This window comes from Salvelinus alpinus, chromosome 22 (genome assembly GCF_045679555.1).
Source record: "Salvelinus alpinus chromosome 22, SLU_Salpinus.1, whole genome shotgun sequence".
Classification (NCBI taxonomy): Eukaryota; Metazoa; Chordata; class Actinopteri; order Salmoniformes; family Salmonidae; genus Salvelinus; species Salvelinus alpinus.
The window spans coordinates 8,239,281-8,264,610 of NC_092107.1; the positions used below are offsets into that span (position 1 = coordinate 8,239,281).

Consider the following 25,330-nt stretch of genomic DNA (forward strand, 5'->3'; position numbering starts at 1 on the left):
CAGTGTGTATGTTGTATAGTGTTATGCTGCAGTGTGTATATGTTGTATAGTGCTATGCTGTAGTGTGTATGTTGTATAGTGCTATGCTGCAGTGTGTATATGTTGTATAGTGCTATGCTGTAGTGTGTATGTTGTATAGTGTTATGCTGTAGTGTGTATATGTTGTATAGTGTTATGCTGTAGTGTGTATGTTGTATAGTGCTATGCTGCAGTGTGTATGTTGTATAGTGTTATGCTGTAGTGTGTATATGTTGTATAGTGCTATGCTGCAGTGTGTATCTTGTATAGTGTTATGCTGCAGTGTGTATGTTGTATAGTGCTATGCTGTAGTGTGTATATGTTGTATAGTGCTATGCTGTAGTGTGTATGTTGTATAGTGCTATGCTGTAGTGTGTATATGTTGTATAGTGCTATGCTGTAGTGTGTATAGTGCTATGCTGTAGTGTGTATATGTTGTATAGTGCTATGCTGTAGTGTGTATGTTGTATAGTGCTATGCTGTAGTGTGTATATGTTGTATAGTGCTATGCTGTAGTGTGTATAGTGCTATGCTGTAGTGTGTATATGTTGTATAGTGCTATGCTGTAGTGTGTATGTTGTATAGTGTTATGCTGCAGTGTGTATGTTGTATAGTGTTATGCTGCTGTGTGTATGTTGTATAGTGCTATGCTGTAGTGTATATGTTGTATAGTGTTATGCTGTAGTGTGTATATGTTGTATAGTGCTATGCTGTAGTGTGTATATGTTGTATAGTGCTATGCTGTAGTGTGTATATGTTGTATAGTGCTATGCTGTAGTGTGTATGTTGTATAGTGCTATGCTGTAGTGTGTATATGTTGTATAGTGCTATGCTGTAGTGTGTATGTTGTATAGTGCTATGCTGTAGTGTGTATATGTTGTATAGTGTTATACTGTAGTGTGTATATGTTGTATAGTGTTATGCTGTAGTGTGTATGTTGTATAGTGCTATGCTGCAGTGTGTATGTTGTATAGTGTTATGCTGCAGTGTGTATATGTTGTATAGTGCTATGCTGTAGTGTGTATGTTGTATAGTGCTATGCTGCAGTGTGTGTATGTTGTATAGTGCTATGCTGTAGTGTGTATGTTGTATAGTGTTATGCTGTAGTGTGTATATGTTGTATAGTGTTATGCTGTAGTGTGTATGTTGTATAGTGCTATGCTGCAGTGTGTATGTTGTATAGTGTTATGCTGTAGTGTGTATATGTTGTATAGTGCTATGCTGCAGTGTGTATCTTTTATAGTGTTATGCTGCAGTGTGTATGTTGTATAGTGCTATGCTGTAGTGTGTATATGTTGTATAGTGCTATGCTGTAGTGTGTATGTTGTATAGTGCTATGCTGTAGTGTGTATATGTTGTATAGTGCTATGCTGTAGTGTGTATAGTGCTATGCTGTAGTGTGTATATGTTGTATAGTGCTATGCTGTAGTGTGTATGTTGTATAGTGCTATGCTGTAGTGTGTATATGTTGTATAGTGCTATGCTGTAGTGTGTATAGTGCTATGCTGTAGTGTGTATAGGTTGTATAGTGCTATGCTGTAGTGTGTATGTTGTATAGTGTTATGCTGCAGTGTGTATGTTGTATAGTGTTATGCTGCAGTGTGTATCTTGTATAGTGTTATGCTGTAGTGTGTATGTTGTATAGTGTTATGCTGTAGTGTGTATGTTGTATAGTGTTATGCTGTAGTGTGTATGTTGTATAGTGTTATGCTGCAGTGTGTATGTTGTATAGTGCTATGCTGTCGTGTGTATGTTGTATAGTGTTATGCTGCAGTGTATATGTTGTATAGTGTTATGCTGTAGTGTGTATGTTGTATAGTGTTATGCTGCAGTGTGTATGTTGTATAGTGTTATGCTGCAGTGTGTATGTTGTATAGTGCTATGCTGTAGTGTGTATGTTGTATAGTGTTATGCTGTAGTGTATATGTTGTATAGTGTTATGCTGTAGTGTGTATATGTTGTATAGTGTTATGCTGTAGTGTGTATGTTGTATAGCGCTATGCTGTAGTGTGTATGTTGTATAGTGTTATGCTGTAGTGTATATGTTGTATAGTGTTATGCTGCAGTGTGTATATGTTGTATAGTGCTATGCTGCAGTGTGTATGTTGTATAGCGCTATGCTGCAGTGTATATGTTGTATAGTGTTATGCTGCAGTGTGTATATGTTGTATAGTGTTATGCTGTAGTGTGTATGTTGTATAGTGCTATGCACTAGTGTGTATCTTGTATAGTGCTATGCTGCAGTGTGTATGTTGTATAGTGCTATGCTGTAGTGTGTATCTTGTATAGTGCTATGCTGCAGTGTGTATGTTGTATAGTGTTATGCTGTAGTGTGTATCTTGTATAGTGCTATGCTGCAGTGTGTATGTTGTATAGTGTTATGCTGTAGTGTGTATCTTGTATAGTGCTATGCTGTAGTGTGTATATGTTGTATAGTGTTATGCTGTAGTGTGTATGTTGTATAGTGCTATGCTGTCGTGTGTATGTTGTATAGTGTTATGCTGTAGTGTGTATGTTGTATAGTGCTATGCTCTAGTGTGTATGTTGTATAGTGTTATGCTGTAGTGTGTATCTTGTATAGTGCTATGCTGCAGTGTGTATGTTGTATAGTGTTATGCTGCAGTGTGTATATGTTGTATAGTGCTATGCTGTCATGTGTATGTTGTATAGTGCTATGCTGTCGTGTGTATGTTGTATAGTGTTATGCTGCAGTGTGTATATGTTGTATACTGCTATGCTGCAGTGTGTATGTTGTATAGTGCTATGCTGCAGTGTGTATGTTGTATAGTGTTATGCTGCAGTGTATATGTTGTATAGTGTTATGCTGCAGTGTGTATGTTGTATAGTGTTATGCTGCAGTGTGTATGTTGTATAGCGCTATGCTGCAGTGTATATGTTGTATAGTGTTATGCTGCAGTGTGTATATGTTGTATAGTGTTATGCTGTAGTGTGTATGTTGTATAGTGCTATACACTAGTGTGTATCTTGTATAGTGCTATGCTGTAGTGTGTATGTTGTATAGTGCTATGCTGTCGTGTGTATGTTGTATAGTGTTATGCTGTAATGTGTATGTTGTATAGTGTTATGCTGCAGTGTGTATGTTGTATAGTGTTATGCTGCAGTGTGTATGTTGTATAGTGCTATGCTGTAGTGTGTATGTTGTATAGTGCTATGCTGTAGTGTGTATCTTGTATAGTGCTATGCTGCAGTGTGTATGTTGTATAGTGCTATGCTGTAGTGTGTATGTTGTATAGTGCTATGCTGTAGTGTGTATGTTGTATAGTGCTATTCTGCAGTGTGTATATGTTGTATAGTGTTATGCTGCAGTGTGTATATGTTGTATAGTGTTATGCTGCAGTGTGTATGTTGTATAGTGCTATGCTGCAGTGTGTATTTTGTATAGTGCTATGCTGTAGTTTGTATGTTGTATAGTGTTATGCAGTGTGTATATGTTGTATAGTGCTATGCTGTAGTGTGTATATGTTGTATAGTGCTATGCTGCAGTGTGTATGTTGTATAGTGCTATGCACTAGTGTGTATGTTGTATAGTGTTATGCTGCAGTGTGTATGTTGTATAGTGTTATGCTGCAGTGTGTATGTTGTATAGTGCTATGCTGCAGTGTGTATATGTTGTATAGTGTTATGTTGCAGTGTGTATGTTGTATAGTGCTATGCTGCAGTGTATATGTTGTATAGTGCTATGCTGTAGTGTGTATGTTGTATAGTGTTATGCTGCAGTGTGTATATGTTGTATAGTGCTATGCTGTAGTGTGTATGTTGTATAGTGCTATGCTGCCGTGTGTATGTTGTATAGTGTTATGCTGTAGTGTGTATGTTGTATAGTGCTATGCTGCAGTGTGTATGTTGTATAGTGCTATGCTGTAGTGTGTATATTGTATAGCGCTATGCTGCTGTGTGTATATGTTGTATACTGTTATGCTGTAGTGTGTATGTTGTATAGTGCTATGCTGTCGTGTGTATGTTGTATAGTGTTATGCTGTAGTGTGTATGTTGTATAGTGCTATGCTGCAGTGTGTATGTTGTATAGTGCTATGCCGCAGTGTGTATGTTGTATAGTGCTATGCTGCAGTGTGTATGTTGTATAGTGCTATGCTGTAGTGTGTATGTTGTATAGCGCTATGCTGCTGTGTGTATATGTTGTATAGTGCTATGCTGCTGTGTGTATGTTGTATAGTGTTATGCAGTGTGTATATGTTGTATAGTGCTATGCTGTAGTGTGTATATGTTGTATAGTGCTATGCTGTAGTGTGTATATGTTGTATAGTGCTATGCTGTAGTGTGTATGTTGTATAGTGCTATGCTGTCGTGTGTATGTTGTATAGTGTTATGCAGTGTGTATATGTTGTATAGTGCTATGCTGTAGTGTGTATATGTTGTATAGTGCTATGCTGCAGTGTGTATGTTGTATAGTGCTATGCTGCAGTGTGTATGTTGTATAGTGTTATGCTGCAGTGTGTATATGTTGTATAGTGCTATGCTGTAGTTTGTATGTTGTATAGTGCTATGCTGTAGTGTGTATGTTGTATAGTGCTATGCTGTAGTGTGTATATGTTGTATAGTGCTATGCTGCAGTGTGTATATGTTGTATAGTGCTATGCTGTAGTGTGTATATGTTGTATAGTGTTATGCTGCAGTGTGTATGTTGTATAGTGTTATGCTGCAGTGTGTATGTTGTATAGTGCTATGCTGCAGTGTGTATGTTGTATAGTGTTATGCTGCAATGTGTATATGTTGTATAGTGCTATGCTGTAGTGTGTATGTTGTATAGTGCTATGCTGTAGTGTGTATGTTGTATAGTGTTATGCTGCAGTGTATATGTTGTATAGTGCTATGCTGTAGTGTGTATGTGTTGTATAGTGTTATGCTGCAGTGTGTATGTTGTATAGTGTTATGCTGCAGTGTGTATGTTGTATAGTGCTATGCTGCAGTGTATATGTTGTATAGTGTTATGCTGCAGTGTGTATGTTGTATAGTGCTATGCTGTAGTGTGTATGTTGTATAGTGCTATGCTGTAGTGTGTATATGTCGTATAGTGTTATGCTGTAGTGTGTGTATGTTGTATAGTGCTATGCTGTAGTGTGTATATGTTGTATAGTGCTATGCTGCAGTGTGTATGTTGTATAGTGTTATGCTGCTGTGTATATGTTGTATAGTGTTATGCTGTCGTGTGTATGTTGTATAGTGTTATGCTGTAGTGTGTATATGTTGTATAGTGTTATGTTGCAGTGTGTATGTTGTATAGTGCTATGCTGCAGTGTGTATGTTGTATAGTGCTATGCTGCAGTGTATATGTTGTATAGTGCTATGCTGTAGTGTGTATGTTGTATAGTGCTATGCTGTAGTGTGTATGTTGTATAGTGTTATGCTGCAGTGTGTATATGTTGTATAGTGCTATGCTGTAGTGTGTATGTTGTATAGTGCTATGCTGTCGTGTGTATGTTGTATAGTGTTATGCTGTAGTGTGTATGTTGTATAGTGCTATGCTGCAGTGTGTATGTTGTATAGTGCTATGCTGTAGTGTGTATGTTGTATAGCGCTATGCTGCTGTGTGTATATGTTGTATAGTGCTATGCTGTAGTAAGTATGTTGTATAGTGTTATGCAGTGTGTATATGTTGTATAGTGCTATGCTGTAGTGTGTATACGTTGTATAGTGCTATGCTGTAGTGTGTATATGTTGTATAGTGCTATGCTGTAGTGTGTATGTTGTATAGTGCTATGCTGTCGTGTGTATGTTGTATAGTGTTATGCAGTGTGTATATGTTGTATAGTGCTATGCTGTAGTGTGTATATGTTGTATAGTGCTATGCTGCAGTGTGTATGGTGTATAGTGCTATGCTGCAGTGTGTATGTTGTATAGTGTTATGCTGCAGTGTGTATATGTTGTATAGTGCTATGCTGTAGTGTGTATGTTGTATAGTGCTATGCTGTAGTGTGTATGTTGTATAGTGCTATGCTGTAGTGTGTATATGTTGTATAGTGCTATGCTGCAGTGTGTATATGTTGTATAGTGCTATGCTGTAGTGTGTATATGTTGTATAGTGTTATGCTGCAGTGTGTATGTTGTATAGTGTTATGCTGCAGTGTGTATGTTGTATAGTGCTATGCTGCAGTGTGTATGTTGTATAGTGTTATGCTGCAGTGTGTATATGTTGTATAGTGCTATGCTGTAGTGTGTATGTTGTATAGTGCTATGCTGTAGTGTGTATGTTGTATAGTGTTATGCTGCAGTGTATATGTTGTATAGTGCTATGCTGCAGTGTGTATGTTGTATAGTGCTATGCTGTAGTGTGTATGTTGTATAGTGCTATGCTGTAGTGTGTATATGTTGTATAGTGTTATGCTGTAGTGTGTATATGTTGTATAGTGCTATGCTGCAGTGTGTATATGTTGTATAGTGCTATGCTGTCGTGTATATGTTGTATAGTGTTATGCTGTCGTGTGTATGTTGTATAGTGTTATGCTGTAGTGTGTATATGTTGTATAGTGTTATGCTGTAGTGTGTATATGTTGTATAGTGCTATGCTGTAGTGTGTATATGTTGTATAGTGCTATGCTGCTGTGTGTATGTTGTATAGCGCTATGCTGCTGTGTGCTGTCTTAGTGCATGAGCTCATTGAAAGAGCTAGGGGTCTCTCTTTCTCTCCTCCCCCCTCTCTCTCCCACAGACCTCAGCAGAGCTCCACGTCATGTCTGTCACCTTCCCTCTGGCCACAAAGCTTCCCATTATAGACAGGGCTCAGTGACCAGAGCAGACCCTTACCAGCACCCCTCCACCCTTCTTCTTCACAGGGCTCTCCCCTTCTCCTGCTGCTCCCCCCTCTCTCTCCCTCCCCAGTTTCCAGAGTGATTGTGAATATCCCCTAGCTAGTCCAGTGTTCTCGAGGAGAGAGCAGAGTGGTTGAAGCAGGGCTAGGGTCATCCCTTTTGGCTCCAATCAAACTAGTCAGCAAATCTGCTGCTGACTGATTCGCCTCCATCGCTCCTCTCATCCCCTTTCAGCCCTTATATCCCTCCTCTCATCCTTCTCTCCCCTTCCCTCACTCCTTGCTTCCCTATTTCCCCCTCTATCACTCATCTCCCTATGGTTGAAGCTCTCTACGATTGCCTATGGCTGAAGCTCTCTATGGTTGTCTATGGCTGAAGCTCTCTATGGTTGTCTATGGCTGAAGCTCTCTACGATTGCCTATGGCTGAAGCTCTCTACGATTGCCTATGGCTGAAGCTCTCTACGATTGTCTATGGCTGAAGCTCTCTACGATTGCCTATGGCTGAAGCTCTCTACGATTGCCTATGGCTGAAGCTCTCAATGGTTGTCTATGGCTGAAGCTCTCTATGGTTGTCTATGGCTGAAGCTCTCTATGGTTGTCTATGGCTGAAGCACCTTATGGTTGTCTATGGCTGAAGCTCTCTATGGTTGTCTATGGCTGAAGCTCTCTATGGTTGTCTATGGCTGAAGCTCTCTACGGCTGAAGCTCTATATGGTTGTCTATGGCTGAAGCTCTCTACAGTTGTCTATGGCTGAAGCCCTCTACGGTTGTCTATGGCTGAAGCTCTATGGTTGTCTATGGCTGAGACCTTCCTAATACTGAATTGTGGTTGAGAGCAGAGAGTCCTGGAGTGGAGCTCTGTGGCCCAGAGGTGAACCAGCACTCCTCCAGGTCCAGGCAGGTCCTGATTTACTCCTGCAGTCTGGAGACAGTCTGTCGACAGATCTATGTTGTGGAGTGGACCCCCGGGATCTTAAAGAGGGCCATAATTGGACTCTGTGCTTTTGGGAAACACTTGCTACAGTACTACCTAATGCTGACACCTTTTGTGATAGGAAGGGAGTTACGTAAGAGAAAGAGAGAGCGAGTGATAGGGGGGCTAGTCCGGGGGAAAGATAAAGGTAGAGAAAGGAGAGTGAAAGGGAGGTTATTCATGGGGGGGGGGTTAGAATGAGAAGGGAGCAGAAAGAGGTAGAGTAACCTCTTCTCTCACGAGAGCTACAGGACTCCCCCCAGTGTCCCAAACTCACTCACTGCCTAACTCAGACAAAAGTGCAACTGAGAGCCCAGGGATTCTCACCTTTTAGACACACACATACACACGCACACGCGCACACACACACACACACACACACACACACACACACACACACACACACACACACACACACACACACACACACACACACACACACACACACACACACACACACACACACACACACACACACACACACACACACACACACACACTAACTCACACTGTGAATACATTACATTTACACACCCCACCATCTGTCTTATACACATTTAAATCTACACCCGTGTTCTCTCTTTCTCATACACGCACAAACGTATGCTTGCTGCAGCAGGAGTCAAATGGCCCAATGTGTTAAAAGCATTAGGTAAGCACAAATCCCAAAATGCTTCTCAGGCCGATATCATGTGTATACATTCAGCTGCATCTCTGACCCCCCTCTCCCCCCTCCGCCCCCTCCTCTCCCTCAGGGGAGCTCTAAAACGGAGCGGCTTGGATTTTTGCTGAAGAATAGATGGGGTATTATTATTTTAAGCGTGTATGCTCTCGTTGGCGGTGGAGCCTGTCCAAGCACAGCGCTGATGTTTGGACGAAAGGTATATAAAAGTACACTTCAAAGCCCTGCAGCGGCCTTTATGTGGCCGGACCCTGTTTATCTTTGCAGCACACACATGCACGCGCACACCGAAAAATAAGGAAAGTAATTTCAATCGCAGGATTTATGAGGAAGGAGGGAGAGCGCGGTAGAGGTAAAAGGGGCAGGCCGTGCAGAAGCGAAACGACAGAAAACACCACCTTTGATATGAGTTTAACAAGAAATGTATTGTCCAGATTGGTAAAGAGGGTCTTTTTATATTATATATTTTTTGTGGCTATTTTGGGTCCTGATACAGTACTACACGGGAGGAAGCGGGAGAACAGGGCTCCGGGCAGCCGAGCGGAAATGGAGGAAAACTCGCCTCCCTGCGGACCTGGCATCCTTTCACTCCCTCCTCTCTACATTCTCCTCTTCTGTCTCTGCTGCTAAAGCCACTTTCTACCACTCTAAATTCCAAGCATCTGCCTCTAACCCTAGGAAGCTCTTTGCCACCTTCTCCTCCCTCCTGAATCCTCCTCCCCCTCCTCCCCCCTCCTCCCTCTCTGCGGATGACTTCGTCAACCATTTTGAAAAGAAGGTCGACGACATCCGATCCTCGTTTGCTAAGTCAAACGACACCGCTGGTTCTGCTCACACTGCCCTACCCTGTGCTTTGACCTCTTTCTCCCCTCTCTCTCCAGATGAAATCTCGCGTCTTGTGACGGCCGGCCGCCCAACAACCTGCCCGCTTGACCCTATCCCCTCCTCTCTTCTCCAGACCATTTCCGGAGACCTTCTCCCTTACCTCACCTCGCTCATCAACTCATCCTTGACCGCTGGCTACGTCCCTTCCGTCTTCAAGAGAGCGAGAGTTGCACCCCTTCTGAAAAAACCTACACTCGATCCCTCCGATGTCAACAACTACAGACCAGTATCCCTTCTTTCTTTTCTCTCCAAAACTCTTGAACGTGCCGTCCTTGGCCAGCTCTCCTGCTATCTCTCTCAGAATGACCTTCTTGATCCAAATCAGTCAGGTTTCAAGACTAGTCATTCAACTGAGACTGCTCTTCTCTGTGTCACGGAGGCGCTCCGCACTGCTAAAGCTAACTCTCTCTCCTCTGCTCTCATCCTTCTAGACCTATCGGCTGCCTTTGATACTGTGAACCATCAGATCCTCCTCTCCACCCTCTCCGAGCTGGGCATCTCCGGCGCGGCCCACGCTTGGATTGCGTCCTACCTGACAGGTCGCTCCTACCAGGTGGCGTGGCGAGAATCTGTCTCCGCACCACGTGCTCTCACCACTGGTGTCCCCCAGGGCTCTGTTCTAGGCCCTCTCCTATTCTCGCTATACACCAAGTCACTTGGCTCTGTCATATCCTCACATCGTCTCTCCTATCATTGCTATGCAGACGACACACAATTAATCTTCTCCTTTCCCCCCTCTGATAACCAGGTGGCGAATCGCATCTCTGCATGTCTGGCAGACATATCAGTGTGGATGACGGATCACCACCTCAAGCTGAACCTCGGCAAGACGGAGCTGCTCTTCCTCCCGGGGAAGGACTGCCCGTTCCATGATCTCGCCATCACGGTTGACAACTCCATTGTGTCCTCCTCCCAGAGTGCTAAGAACCTTGGCGTGATCCTGGACAACACCCTGTCGTTCTCAACTCACATCAAGGCGGTGACCCGTTCCTGTAGGTTCATGCTCTACAACATTCGCAGAGTACGACCCTGCCTCACACAGGAAGCAGCGCAGGTCCTAATCCAGGCACTTGTCATCTCCCGTCTGGACTACTGCAACTCGCTGTTGGCTGGGCTCCCTGCCTGTGCTATTAAACCCCTACAACTCATCCAGAACGCCGCAGCCCGTCTGGTGTTCAACCTTCCCAAGTTCTCTCACGTCACCCCGCTCCTCCGCTCTCTCCACTGGCTTCCAGTTGAAGCTCGCATCCGCTACAAGACCATGGTGCTTGCCTACGGAGCTGTGAGGGGAACGGCACCTCCGTACCTTCAGGCTCTGATCAGGCCCTACACCCAAACAAGGGCACTGCGTTCATCCACCTCTGGCCTGCTCGCCTCCCTACCTCTGAGGAAGTACAGTTCCCGCTCAGCCCAGTCAAAACTGTTCGCTGCTCTGGCACCCCAATGGTGGAACAAACTCCCTCACGACGCCAGGTCAGCGGAGTCAATCACCACCTTCCGGAGACACCTGAAACCCCACCTCTTTAAGGAATACCTAGGATAGGATAAAGTAATCCTTCTACCCCCCCCCTCCCCCTTAAAAGAGTTAGATGCACTATTGTAAAGTGGTTGTTCCACTGGATATCATAAGGTGAATGCACCAATTTGTAAGTCGCGCTGGATAAGAGCGTCTGCTAAATGACTTAAATGTAAATGTAAATGTAAGCTGACCAAGGAAATCCTCTGCTTTGACCGTGGCCACCGGCCACTCTGAGAGAGTGAGAGTGCCCCAACCTGCTGGTTGAGACCGTATACAAAGCCACACCTCAGCACATGAAACCAACACAGACCTTTTCTGTGCAGCGCAGCACTTGGCGTCCCGTCCAGTCTCTAACAGGCAGCGTTAGAGTAATGTTAGTGTTAGCAGTTTCTCCCTCTGTAAGCAGCCTCAGCCCTGCCAGCCACCTGCACACAGGAAAGAGCTGAGGCATAGAGGTCAGGGGTCACAGACTAGACCAGAGGAGAGGGGTGAGACAGAAAAAAGGAATGGCTGGTAAAGCTGGTGAGCCCTGCCAGCCACCTGCACAATGGAAGGGGCTGAGGCAGAGGGGTCAGGGGTCAGGGGTTAAAGATCACCAAGGAAGGTCATCGCTGTCTTTGGGTGCACATGGAGGAATGTCCCTAATTTAGACTGTGGACAAAGAGAGGAGAGAGGGAAGGGGTGAAAGGAGGTAGGGAGGAGTAAAGGAGAGACAGAGGGGGGCTAGATAGGGGTACAGAGACAGGGTAGTGAGGGGTAAAGAGAGAGAGACGGTGGAGAATGAGAGACATAGATGAGAAAGAAGGGTAAAGAGCGACGGACGAGACTGAGTGGGGAAGCAGGAGAGTTCCCTTTCACACTACAGTCCTGGTTCTTGTGTAGCTAGCTGTTTAAGTTTGGCATTGCTAATCTGACCTCTCCATAAGTCAAGCCCCAAATATCATCCATCAACACTGAGATCTCTCTCTCTCAGACGCACCCTAACAGGTTGAAAAAACACAACTGCAAACTATCTCAACTCAATCATAAGCCCTCTGACAGGCTGGATTTCTAAACCAGAAGCCAAATAATAGAATAGGCTTTGTGTGATACTCTGCAGAACGCTAAGAGAGAGGAGAGAGAGAGCAGTCAGAGGAGAAAAGAGTGCGAAGGAATATCTTGGATAGGGGCGGTGTTCTAGTGGCCTTAGTGAGTAACTGTGTTGTCGTGGTGGTGTGGTGTGTTCCAAACGGCAGGCTGGGGAGTTGGTAGGAGCTGCAGCCTCTTCTCAGCTGCCTCGATGGGTGTCACTGACTCACACCAACACACCAAAATCACTACACACACACACACACAAGTAAAATATAACTTTTAAAAGAAAGGAGAAGGTTTGGGTAATCACTCTTTGGCTCTTGATTGTGTGCTCATGCACCCCCCCCCCCCTCCCGTAACTCTGGCTAGTTGTAATAGATGAGGATAGCAGAGTGCATGTTTACGAGCGCGAGTGCTGGACTTGGCAGGCCTGAACGCTCCTTCAGTGTCTCACAGTTCATCACAGCTCAGTGTCTGGGCCCTGACTCAACCCGTGTCTCTTACACACAGTTTACATGGGGGGGCTGTCATGCACCCAACCAAACCCCCCACTACCCCCATACTGCACCTATCCCTGTTCACCCCCACCCCTCTCTCTATCCCTAACCTCCCTGGTTTACTGTACCCCTTATAGCCCTTTGTGGCTGCACAGTATCTGTCTTATTGTTTGAAATTGTGCATTGATTAAGTACAGTACTACCAAATACTTTTTTTTGCCATTTACTCAACAATCTTTCTCTCCGTCTCTCTCTGACTTCCTCTTTCCTTCTCTCTCTCTCTGTCTCTCTGTTTGTCTCTCTTTCTCTGTCTCTCTCTTTCTTTGTCTGTCTCTCTTTCTTTCTTTGTCTGTCTCTCTCTCTCATTCTTTGTCTGTCTCTCTCTCTCTTTCTTTGTCTCTCTCTCGCTTTGTCTGTCTCTCTCTTTCTTTGTCTGTCTCTCTCTCGCTTTGTCTGTCTCTCTCTCTGTCTCTCTCTAGTGGTCGTATGTGTTGGAGAAGCCTAACACTGGTCAGCAGACAGCACGCAGCTCACGGGGACTTGTGGGAACGGACACGTCATCTTCGCCTACATGGTGGAGCAGCGCTGGGAGTGGAGGAGCTTCGAGATCACCCTCACCAAGAGGAGGACCATGCAGGTAGAATACGCAGATCACCCTCACCAAGAGGAGGACCATGCAGGTAAAACGCACAGATCACCCTCACCAAGAGGAGGACCATGCAGGTAGAACGCACAGATCACCCTCACCAAGAGGAGGACAATGCAGGTAGAATACACAGATCACCCTCACCAAGAGGAGGACCATGCAGGTAAAACGCACAGATCATCCTCACCAAGAGGAGGACCATACAGGTAGAACACACAGATCACCCTCACCAAGAAGAGGACCATGCAGGTAAAACGCACAGATCACCCTCACCAAGAGGAGGACCATGCAGGTAAAACGCACAGATCACCCTCACCAAGAGGAGGACCATGCAGGTAGAACACACAGATCACCCTCACCAAGAGGAGGACCATGCAGGTAGAATACGCACAGATCACCCTCACCAAGAGGAGGACCATGCAGGTAAAACGCACAGATCACCCTCACCAAGAGGAGGACCATGCAGGTAAAACGCACAGATCACCCTCACCAAGAGGAGGACCATGCAGGTAGAACGCACAGATCACCCTCACCAAGAGGAGGACCATGCAGGTAGAACACACAGATCACCCTCACCAAGAGGAGGACCATGCAGGTAAAACGCACAGATCACCCTCACCAAGAGGAGGACCATGCAGGTAGAACGCACAGATCACCCTCACCAAGAGGAGGACCATGCAGGTAAAACGCACAGATCACCCTCACCAAGAGGAGGACCATGCAGGTAAAACGCACAGATCACCCTCACCAAGAGGAGGACCATGCAGGTAGAACGCACAGATCACCCTCGCCAAGAGGAGGACCATGCAGGTAGAATACACAGATCACCCTCACCAAGAGGAGGACCATGCAGGTAGAATACGCACAGATCACCCTCACCAAGAGGAGGACCATGCAGGTAAAACGCACAGATCACCCTCACCAAGAGGAGGACCTTGCAGGTAAAACGCACAGATCACCCTCACCAAGAGGAGGACCTTGCAGGTAAAACGCACAGATCACCCTCACCAAGAGGAGGACCATGCAGGTAGAATACACAGATCACCCTCACCAAGAGGAGGACCATGCAGGTAGAACGCACAGATCACCCTCACCAAGAGGAGGACCATGCAGGTAAAACGCACAGATCACCCTCACCAAGAGGAGAACCATGCAGGTGTTTCAGGTTCCTTATGCCATATGATTGGTTAAACCTCCAGAAAAAGTCTTAATCTTTACTTCACCTAAGAAGCCGAACAGTCCCCGAGCCTAAATGAATTAATGAGACAGCTAACTGAGGGTGAATGGGCCGGTGTGAGAGGCAGACGCTAGTGAGGTGAAGTTAACAGGCTATTTAAAGGGCCAGACTATTCCCCAGGCCTGGGTACTTGTGGCTATACATTATGCTATAAGCCTCCCAGTGTGGACCAGTGACAATGGCTAGCCTGTATAGCAGCCTCCGTCACAGAGTGTGTTTAAACTTCAGAAACCACAAGGTAGCGTTTACACGCGGTCGACACACCCCCGTGCGCACACACACTGTAACGGACACACACACGTGGATAAACGCATACGCACACACACGTGCACTCTCACCATAGACAGCCGTCACTGAGCACTGTTTGCGTTAACCAAACAAACCTGGGTCTTCAGCCATTTATTTTCAGCCTTGCAGGGTTTTTTTCCTCTCCCCTCTCATTCTGTCTCGCTCTCCCTCTCTTTTTTAAAAGTGCACATCTGCCAATGGTTTGTGAATCAGGCGGCTAAATTTACCACTTCGCGGTTAAACATTTTTATTCCTGGTTGTTTGGTGAGTAAATTTGGGTTGTTAGTGGGGGTTAAAGAAGGATGATGTTTAAACCCTTAAATAAATACACACCACACCTTTTACCTGCTGGTGGAAAACCACATTTCATTCATTCGTTCACAGGGGAAATGTGGAAGAACATTTTTATTCCAACGGGTGAAAAGAGTAGAAACACACAGACGCGGACGTACGTATACACACCAGGCATTTCTGTCCCCTTCTGTCCTATGCTTAGACATGGGCTATTTCCTGTATATATCAACAGTTAATCCACTCTGGAGTTTACTCTGGAGTGCCTCCATACCGACTATACATCTATGAGTGTCTCAGAAAACATGTCCTGTGTGTGTATGCTGTAGTCTGTTTGTTACAATTAGTTTGTTAGTATTTCAGATTATTTGTTACTCAATGTGTTTGTGTGTCAAGATCTGAGCTACATGTGCATGTTTCTGTGTATGTCTGTGTGTGTGTGTGTGTGTGTGTGTGTGTGTGTGTGTGTGTGTGTGTGTGTGTGTGTGTGTGTGTGTGTGTGTGTGTGTGTTCCTAAACAGTCTCTCTCTATCCATCACCCAGGTGAGGAACATGGTGAATGATGCTAGGGATGTTCTGGAGTTCAGGGACCAGGTCACCAAAGCCTCTCTGGCCCACGGTCACCTAGTGGTCTCCAGTGCTACGCCTCCAGTGCTAAGAACTGGAACACCCCTCTTATCTTTGACCTGAAGGAGGGGACCGTCAGCCTCATTGTACAGGCTGTAAGTCTCTCTTTATCCTTGCATCTCATTCTGTCCCTCCTCCATTTCTTAGTCTTTCCCGTCTTGCCTATCCCTGTTGCGCCTATCTCTCTGTTGCGGCCTATCTCCCTGTTGCGCCTATCTCTCTGTTGCGGCCTATCTCCCTGTTGCGCCGATCTCTGGACCCCCTCTCCTTTTCTTTCCCTCCCACTCTCTCTCCTGCCAAACACACTCTGTGTGTGTGCGTCTGTGTGTGTTTGTGAGAACTGTGTGTGAGAGTGTGTGCCATTAGCAGAGCAGGTCTGGCTGTGGAAGCCTGACTGCAGTGAGGAACAAAGAGATGGACATTTATCATTCTCTCCTCTGGGTTGTTCCATCTCTTAAAGCACCAGAAAGAGGATTTCAACTCCCACCATCTCAGATTGTTCTGAAATAGTTTATGTTGATAGAAACAGATAAGTTGAGCATTCCTGCCACATTACTTTGTTGAAATATAATTTGATCTCTGAGAAATTACGATAATTCATTGCACCCAAATTGGCCATTTTAATTTATAGGATTCATAATATATTAAATAAATATAGTACCTAACATCTGATTTGGACCAAACGTTTTTATAACAATGAGTTAGACACGAGGATCCAAAGAAATGGTCAAAAGCCCCACTCGGACCCCTCACACCTCTTGCCAATCCCACCCCACGCCAATCCCACCCCAACAAGGAGGTTATAGCGTCAGCTCTCTGACAAGTAGTATGGAGCTGTGGCTCAGAGTATTGTGTGTTCATCCTATGTAATGTGTTCATCCTATGTAATGTGTTCATCCTATGTAATGTGTTCATCCTATGTAATGTGTTCATCCTATGTAATGTGTTCATCCTATGTAATTTATTCCCAGTGAATATGAAATAGTTTTTTTCCTTATTCAGAGAAATGAGTCATTGAAGTTGTTAAGTCCCATCATCCTACATCCTGGTATTACCAGGTTCTGACCACTAGAGAGTGAATTTACAAAATTATATATTGGTTTCCACAACCTGTAAGCAGTCTATGTACAAGGTATGACAGCAATCCAAATCATCCTAATGTTTAAAAAAAATGTGATTGTGTAACTCAATGATGTTACCTATAGATGATTTGGATATGAAGCGCAAAATTGCTAATATAGATGCCATTGACTTACTTTGGATTTATGCCACTAATGCTAAAAGTTAGCATTTGAAACAGTTGCCAGGTAAACAAAACCAAAGCATGGGTTGCTGTCATACCTTGTCCATAGACTGCTTACAGGGTAAGCCCCTACCTGGACTCAAACCAGGGACCCTCTGCACACATCAACAACCTCCCACGAAGCATCGTTACCCATCGCCCTTGCAGAGCAAAGGGAACAACTACTTCAAGGTCTCAGAGCGAGTGACGTCACCGATTGAAACTCTATTAGCACGCACCCCGCTAACTAGCTAGCCATTTCACATCAGTTACACTCGCCCCCCTTTTGACTTCACTGAACGGAGAAAAAAACGTCACCAAATTCACTGAGAATACATTACATAGGATGAAGAAACAATACTCTGAGTCGCTGCTCCGTACTGCTTGTCAGACACAGAGAACTGTGTCGTTGATGGGATTGGCGCGTGGAGTCTGTGTGGGGCTTTTGACCATTTCTTTGGATTCCTCATGTCTTACTCCATGTTAAAAAAAAAATTGTCCAAATCGGATGTTAAGTACTATATTTATTGAATATTATATGAATCCTATAAATTAAAATGGCCAATTTGATTCGAATCAATTAGCTTAAATTATATTTAAACAAAATCATGTTGCAGGAATGCTAATATTTTCTGATTCTAACTACAGAAAAGATATCAGAAGAATCTGAGATGGTGGGTGTCATGGCTTGCAGAAATGACATGGAATGACCCTAATGCTCCATTTCTCCTCAGTGTTTGTTCATCAAGCCGCCTGTGAAATAGAAACTATTTAGATTTCTGGCATCCCCTCTTCGCTCTGTTATGAAATTTGATTGAGAACGAGACAGTAGATGGAAATGAACTTGATAGACCCCTGACAAATACACTGAATGAATATATCAATAAAATAAACAGACTCCTTATTATTTATTTGGTGAGATGTTTGTAATATCTTGGCTCCATCTTGCGGTTTGTTACTCTCTTCTCCTTTCTACCACTCCCACTCTCCTCTTTGTTGCGCCCTCCTTTCTCTCACTTCTTCTCTTCTCCATCTCTCTGTCCCTAACCCTGCTTTCTATCACTCCCCTCCATCTTTATCTCTCTATCTTTCCCTTTCTCCTCTTTGTTTTGGCTCCTCTCTGTCTCAGACACTTCCTGTTGGTGGATGGGACGGGGATCTATGTGTTCTCCTACGAGGGCCGTCTCATCTCCACGCCCAGATTCCCCGGCATGAGAACGGACATCCTCAATGCCCAGTCAGTCTCCCTTAGCAACGACACCATCGCCATCTGGGACAAGAGCGATGAGAAGGGTGAGATGAGCTCGGCCAGCCGAGCTGTCCCTTCATTACTACAATACTAAACTGTGTTGTCCACAGAGCAGGGCGAGATTTGCCTTAGGCTTTTTCACTCAATGACATTTACAGTCACTAAACACATTGAAACATCAGGAGCACTTTGTCAACAAGAGGATTACACTTCACCAGGAGATAAAACGCTGGAGAAATGACTTTACCAGGACTGTAACAATGACTGTTTGCCATCATTATCCTGCTCGCTCTCGCCCTGTCCTCCGTCCTCTCCTCTCTTCTTTTCCTCCAGCCATCTTTCTGTTTGGTGCCCTGATGGGGAAAGCCCTGGGTGAAGGGAAGCCCCTGACTGACAAGGTGGCTGATTCACCAACCAACACACACCAACAGTCAGTCACAGCACACATTACACTCTCCTGTTAGTGTGCACACACTGACATGAGAAGACTGTGCATATCTCCACGTGCCTACGTCTTAATCCATACTGTTACATTGAGCAACCTGTTAGGATTGGGGGAGGGTAAGCCGATCCTAGATCTGTGCCTCAGGGTAGCTGTGGGTTCGAGTGCCCCCAACAGGCCAGGGTGAAAAGGTCAGGGAGCCATGGAGATAAGACAGAGAGAAGAATTAGTGGTGTTGAGGGAAAAGAAGAAACTTCATAGTTAAGAGGGAGACATACAGCCTGTGTGGAAATTGGAGTGAGTGCATGTGTGTGAGAAAGAGATGGAGAGAAAGGGGGAGGGTTATGGAGGAAGAACAGGACTGAAAGGGATTAAGAGAGAGGGAGTGAATTAGAGAGAGAGAGAAAAGGAGGAGAAGTAGCCAGGATCAGTAGTTACTGTCTCTGCCAGCACTCCACAGCTCCAAGACAGAGGAGCACTGCACTGGAGCCAGCTGGCTCTGACACACACACACACACACACACACACACACACACACACACACACACACACACACACACACACACACACACACACACTCACACTCACACTCACACTCACTCACACAGTCACACAGTCACACACACACACACACACACACAGTCACAGTCACAGTCACACACACACACACACACACACAGTCACACACACATATACACTCCTGTTGGGGAGTATGGGCCAGGAGCTGTGGGGTCAGACTGCTGGCACCCTCTTCCACTCTCTTGCCTCCCCCATTTCTCCCTCTTGTCTCCCCTTTCCTCCACCTCTTCCCTCTGAGTTGAGTATCTTCCCTCTGATCTGGCCTCAATTGTTCCCCCCTAGTCCTCCTGTGGCTGTGTACTCAGGGCTGTACTGGGGGCTAGAGAGTGTGGAGGAGGAGAGGAGAGGGCTTGTGATATGGGTGATCATGTGTTGAGAAGAGATGTGTATCAAAAGACAATATTGTAAGTGTATGTGTTATGGGGACTGATGGGGTTTGACACTGCTGGTTCAGTATGCCCTGCTCATGTGAACCAGGCCTCTCTCACACAACTTTCTGCCTCCCATTTCACTGTGTGTGTGTGTGTGTGTGTGTGTGTGTGTGTGTGTGTGTGTGTGTGTGTGTGTGTGTGTGTGTGTGTGTGTGTGTGTGTGTGTGTGTGTGTGTGTGTGTGTGTGTGTGTGTGTGTGTGTGTGTCCGTGTGTCCGTGTGTGTGTGTCCGTGTGTCCGTGCGTGTGTGTGTGTCCGTGCGTGTGTTCCAGATGGAGGTGGTGGAGATAGCTCTGGACCAGTGTGGTCCGTCCAGCGAGAGGAAGATCGCAGTCATAGACAAGAACCGTGACCTGTACCTGACCGCTGTACATCGCATCAACAGAGAACACAACATCTGCAAGATAGGTAGGAGAGAGGGAAAGAGAGAAAGGGAGGGGGAGATAGATTTCAAACTGCTTTGTGTTGTTAAGCACCTAAAGCCTACCAGATAGATCTTTCTTACCATAACCCACATGCACTATGGTCTACACACCATGTGGTAGAGGTTATAGTTAGTTATTCTGTGTGTAGTCAATAAGAGTGTGTTGTCTGTCTCTATCCTGCTCAATAGGTACTGTGGTCCACACTATGTCCTGGAACGACTCCGCTAACATCCTGTGTGGTATTCAGGACACACAGTTCACTGTGTGGCACTATCCCGGTGCGGTCTTCACTGGACCTGCTGGCTAAAACACTCTACATGAAAGACGCCAGGTAACATGTGCACGTAAACACACACAGAAATCAGTTCCCCATTATCGGAAATAAAAGGTACTGCTTCATCTGAAATGTTTTCATGTTGTGTAAAAGCTGTTTAAAAGAGATTCCTGAGTGGCTGCCCTTAGGCTGAGTGGCTGTGTGTACAGAATGTATTATTATATCTGTCGGTCTGTCCCCCTCCACAGTGAGTTCAGCCGTGCGGCCCATATCCTGAACTACGTCGGGACCCAGGTGACAGCTCGCTGGTGTACAGCAACTTATCTCCCTACCCCACCGTGCTGCATGAGTACAGCGCCTCCTTTCGCTGGGAGGACGCACTGCGCCTCTGCCGCCTTGCCAAGGTAACACACACCTGACAGGAGAGGGGACATTCTCTTGGGGACATTCTCTGGTGACTCCCTGGTCCGGTGCAGAATGAGTCTGATCTGTATAGAGCAAAGCACACATCATATTCAACACCAAATACTGTACAAAACACATCTTAAAAAAACTCTTCACATTATTTTGAAAATAGAATAATGGTGTGAAATAATCCAGTGCCAAATGTCTAACACCAGGCCTGCTGTCTCCCTGGCCCTGCCCCTACCCTACCCAGGAGAGGAGGGCTGCTCTGAGCCATGAGCTCTGAGCTCTCTCTTAAAGCCAGTTATTTAGGATAAATGGTGTAATTAGCGGCCTGTAATTGCTAGCACATTGTGGGTTGCAGCAGAGCAAAGCAGGGCCAGAGGGACCAGAGAACCAGAGCCCTGGCCCCAGGGGAAACACTCAGCCCCCTGAGAGGGGCCACGCGGGCTGGGGGGCCACAGATCAGTGAATGTGATTTCTCCAGGGTTCTAGTGTTGTGTTCTGATAGACCTTATGGGTTCCCCCCACCATAGCGTGGTAACAACAGGCAGCGTGGGAACTCACTGTCACTCTTTGGAAGTGGGATGTGTGTGTATCTCAATGTCTTGTCTCAGGTCTCAGTGTGTCAAATTTCTTTCCTCATTTCTGTGTGGTTGTCTCATGTCTGTTCGATTGTCTCATGTTGGTCTTGTTGTCTCGTGTCTGTCCGGTTGTCTCGTGTCTGTCCAGTTGTTTATTCAAATAAAATTTTATTTGTCACATGCGCCGAATACAACAGGTGTAGTAGACCTTACAGTGAAATGCTTACTTACAAGCCCCTAACCAACAATGCAGTTTTAAGAGCAGTTGCCATACCAGGCAGTGAAGCAACCCGTCAGGATGCTCTTGATGGTGCAGCTTTAAAACCTTTTGAGGATCTGAGGACCCATGCCAATTCTTTTCAGTCTCCTGAGGGGGAATAGGTTTTGTCGTGCCCTCTTCACGACTGTCTTGGTGTGCTTGGACCATGTTAGTTTGTTGTTGATGTGGACGCCAAGGAACTTGAAGCTCTCAACGTGCTCCACTGCAGCCCCGTCGATGAGAATGGGGGCGTGCTCGGTCCTCCTTTTCCTGTAGTCCACTATTATCTCCTTTGTCTTGATCACTTTGATGGAGAGGTTGTTATGCTTGCACCCCACGGTCAGGTCTCTGACCTCCTCCCGAAAGGCTGTCTGATTGTTGTCGGTGATCAGGCCTACCACTGTTGTGTCATCGGCAAACTTAATGATGGTGTTGGAGTCCGCCCTGGCCATGCAGTCATGAGTAAACAGGGAGTACAGGAGGGGACTGAGCATGCACCCCTGTGCGGATGTGTTGTTATCTACCCTTACCACCTGGGGGCGGTTCGTTAGGAAGTCCAGGATCCAGTTGCAGAGGGAGGGGTTTAGTCCTAGGGTCCTTAGCTTAGTGATGAGCTTTGAGGGCACTATGGTGTTAAATGCTGAGCTGTAGTCAATTAGTATCATTCTCACATAAGTGTTCCTTTTATCCAGGGGTGAAAGGGCAGTGTGGAGTGCAATAGAGATTGCATCATCTGTGGATTTGTTGGTGCGGTATGCAAATTGGAGTGGGTCTATGGTTTCTGGGATAATGGTGTTGATGTGAGCCATGACCAGCCTTTCAAAGCATTTCATGGCTAGAGACGTGAGTGCTACAGGCCGGTAGTCATTTAGGCAGGTTACCTTAGTGTTTTTGGGCACAGGGACTATGGTGGTCTGCTTGAAACATGTTGGTATTCCAGACTCAGACAGGGAGAGGTTGAAAATGTCAGTGAAGACACTTGCCAGTTGGTCAGCGCATGCTCGGAGTACACGTCCTGGTAATCCGTCTGGCCCTGTGGCCTTGTTGACCTGTTTAAAGGTCTTACTCACATGGACTGCGGAGAGCGTGATCACACAGTCGTCTGGAACAGCTGATGCTCTCATGCATGTTTCAGTGTTACTTGCCTCGAAGCGAGCATAGAAGTTATTTAGCTCGTCTGGTAGGCTTGTGTCACTGGGAAGTGCTCGGCTGTGCTTCCCTTTGTAGTCTGTAATAGTTTGCAAGCCCTGCCACATCCGACAAGTGTTGGAGCCGGTGTAGTACGATTCAATCTCTGTTCTGTATTGACGTTTTGCCTGTTTGATGGTTCGTTGGAGGGCATAGCGGGATTTCTTGTAAGCTTCCGGGTTAGAGTCCCGTTCCTTGAAAGCAGCAGCTTTACCCTTTAGCTCATTGCGAATGTTGTCTATAATCCATGGCTTCTGGTTAGGGTATGTACGTACGGTCGCTGTGGGTACGACGTCCTCGATGCACTTATTGATGAAGCCAGTGACTGATGTGGTGTACTAGTCAATGCCATCGGAAGAATCCCGGAACATATTCCAGTCTATGCTAGCAAAACAGTCCTGTAGTTTAGCATCTGCTTCATCTGACCACTTTTTTATAGACCGAGTCAGTGCTTCCTGCTTAAATTTTAGCTTGTAAGTAGGAATCAGGAGGATAGAATTATGGTCAGATTTGCCGAATGGAGGGCGAGGGAGAGCTTTGTAAGCGTCTCTGTGTGTGGAGTAAAGGTGGTCTAGAGTTTTTTTTCCCTCTGGTTGCACATTTAACATGCTGATAAAAATGAGGTAAAACTGATTTAAGTTTCCCTGCTTTAAAGTCCCCGGCAACTAGGAGCGTCGCCTCTGGATGAGCATTTTCCTGTTTTCTTTTGGCGGTATACAGCTGACTGAGTGCAGTTTTAGTGCCAGCATCGGTTTATGGTGATATGTAGACAGCTACGGAAAATACAGAAACTCTCTAGGTAGATAGTGTGGTCTACAGCTTATCATGAGATACTCTACCTCAGGTGAGCAAAACCTTGAGACTTCTTTAGATATCGCGCACCAGCTGACATTTAAATATATGCGTCGGCCCCCGCCCCGTGTCTTACCAGAGGCTGCTGTTCTATCCTGCCCATAGGGTGTATAACCCGCCCGCTGTATGTTATTAATGTTGTCGTGCAACCACAACTCAGTGAAACATAAGATATTACAGTTTTTAATGTCCCGTTGGTAGGACATACGTGCTTTCAGTTCGTCCCATTTATTCTCTAGCGATTGAACGTTAGCTAGCAGGACGGATGGCAAAGGCAGATTAGCCACTCGTCGCCTGATCCTCACAAGGCACCCTGATCTCTTTCCGCGAAATCTTTGTTTCCTTCTCCAGCGAATGACGTGGATGAGGGCCTGTTCGGGTGTTTGTAGTATATCCTTCCCATACGATGCATTAAAGAAAAACTCTTTGTCCAATTCGAGGTGAATAATCGCTGTTCTGATGTCCAGCAGCTCTTTTTGGTCATAAGAGATGGTAGCAGCAACATTATGGGGCGGCAGGTAGACTAGTGGTTAGAGCGTTGGGCCAGTAACCGAAAGGTTGATAGATCGAATCCCTGAGCTGACAAGGTACAAATCTGTCGTTCTGCTCCTGAACAAGGCAGTTAACCCACTGTTCCTAGGCCGTCATTGTAAATATGAATTTGTTCTTAACTGATTTGCCTAGTTAAATAAAGGTGAAATACATTTTTTTAAATAACCAATGCAGCTCAATGCTTACACGGAACTCATACCGGCTGCGCGCGTGCGCTATTGTGCATAAATGTATTATGTTCCCCTACACCAAACGCGATCACGACACGCAGGTTAAAATATCAAAACAAACTCTGAACCAATGATATTAATTTGGGGACAGGTCGAAAAGCATTAAACATGTATGACAATTTAGCTAGTTAGCTTGCACTTGCTAGCTAATTTGTCCTATTTAGCTAGCTTGCTGTTGCTAGCTAATTTGTCCTGGGATATAAACATTGAGTTGTTATTTTACCTGAAATGCACAAGGTCCTCTACTCCGACAATTAATCCACACATAAGACGGCCAACCGAATCATTTCTAGTCATCTCTCCTCCTTCCAGGCTTTTTCATCTTTGAAATTATATGGTGATTGGCATCTACACTTTTACCACGACAACCGGCAAAACATTTAGTCTTTCAATCACCCACGTGGGTATAACCAATGAGGAGATGACACGTGGGTACCTGCTTCTATAAACCAATGAGGAGATGGGAGAGGCAGGACTTTCAGCGCGATCTGCGTCAGAAATAGAAAGAAGTTCTATTTTAGCCCTTGGTAACGCAGACGCTCGTTGGCGCAATAATTTAATAACATGGATTTCTAAATGTATTTTGCGACGCTCGCGCACGTGTCCGGTCTGGTCAGCATGTTAGGCTCTCACTGGGGTTGGGGTTCAGGGGTTGTGTGTGTGTATGTGTGTGTTGGGGAGGTTAAATACGTAAATGGTGTCACCCAGGCTAATTAGAAACTAATTCAAAGCTGCTGGTCGTGTCTCGTTAAAGCTCCACTACAGTGGCTCCGTCATGGACCCTTCACCATTCCAAGGCCCAGGGCTAAAGGTGTCACTACAGACCCGGGTTCGATCCCGGGCTGTATCACAACATGCAAAGACGTAAATGAACGAGAGAGAGACTCAACTCTTCCTCAGAGACTCAGTGGGGGGTGTGAGACACCAACACAGGAGAGGAACATCACAGCGACAGACATGGTGATGGCTGCCGTCTTATCGGCTCTTAATCAACCATGCTATTTTGTTTGTTGTTTCGCATTGTTTGTAACTTGTTTTGTAATTATTATTTTTTTA

The 25,330-nt window shown here is 45.5% G+C and overlaps 1 pseudogene; it reads left to right on the forward strand.

The window, feature by feature from the left end:
• LOC139548692 (intraflagellar transport protein 80 homolog) overlaps nt 1-25,330 on the forward strand; it is a 113,469-nt pseudogene that overhangs the window by 60,425 nt on the left and 27,714 nt on the right.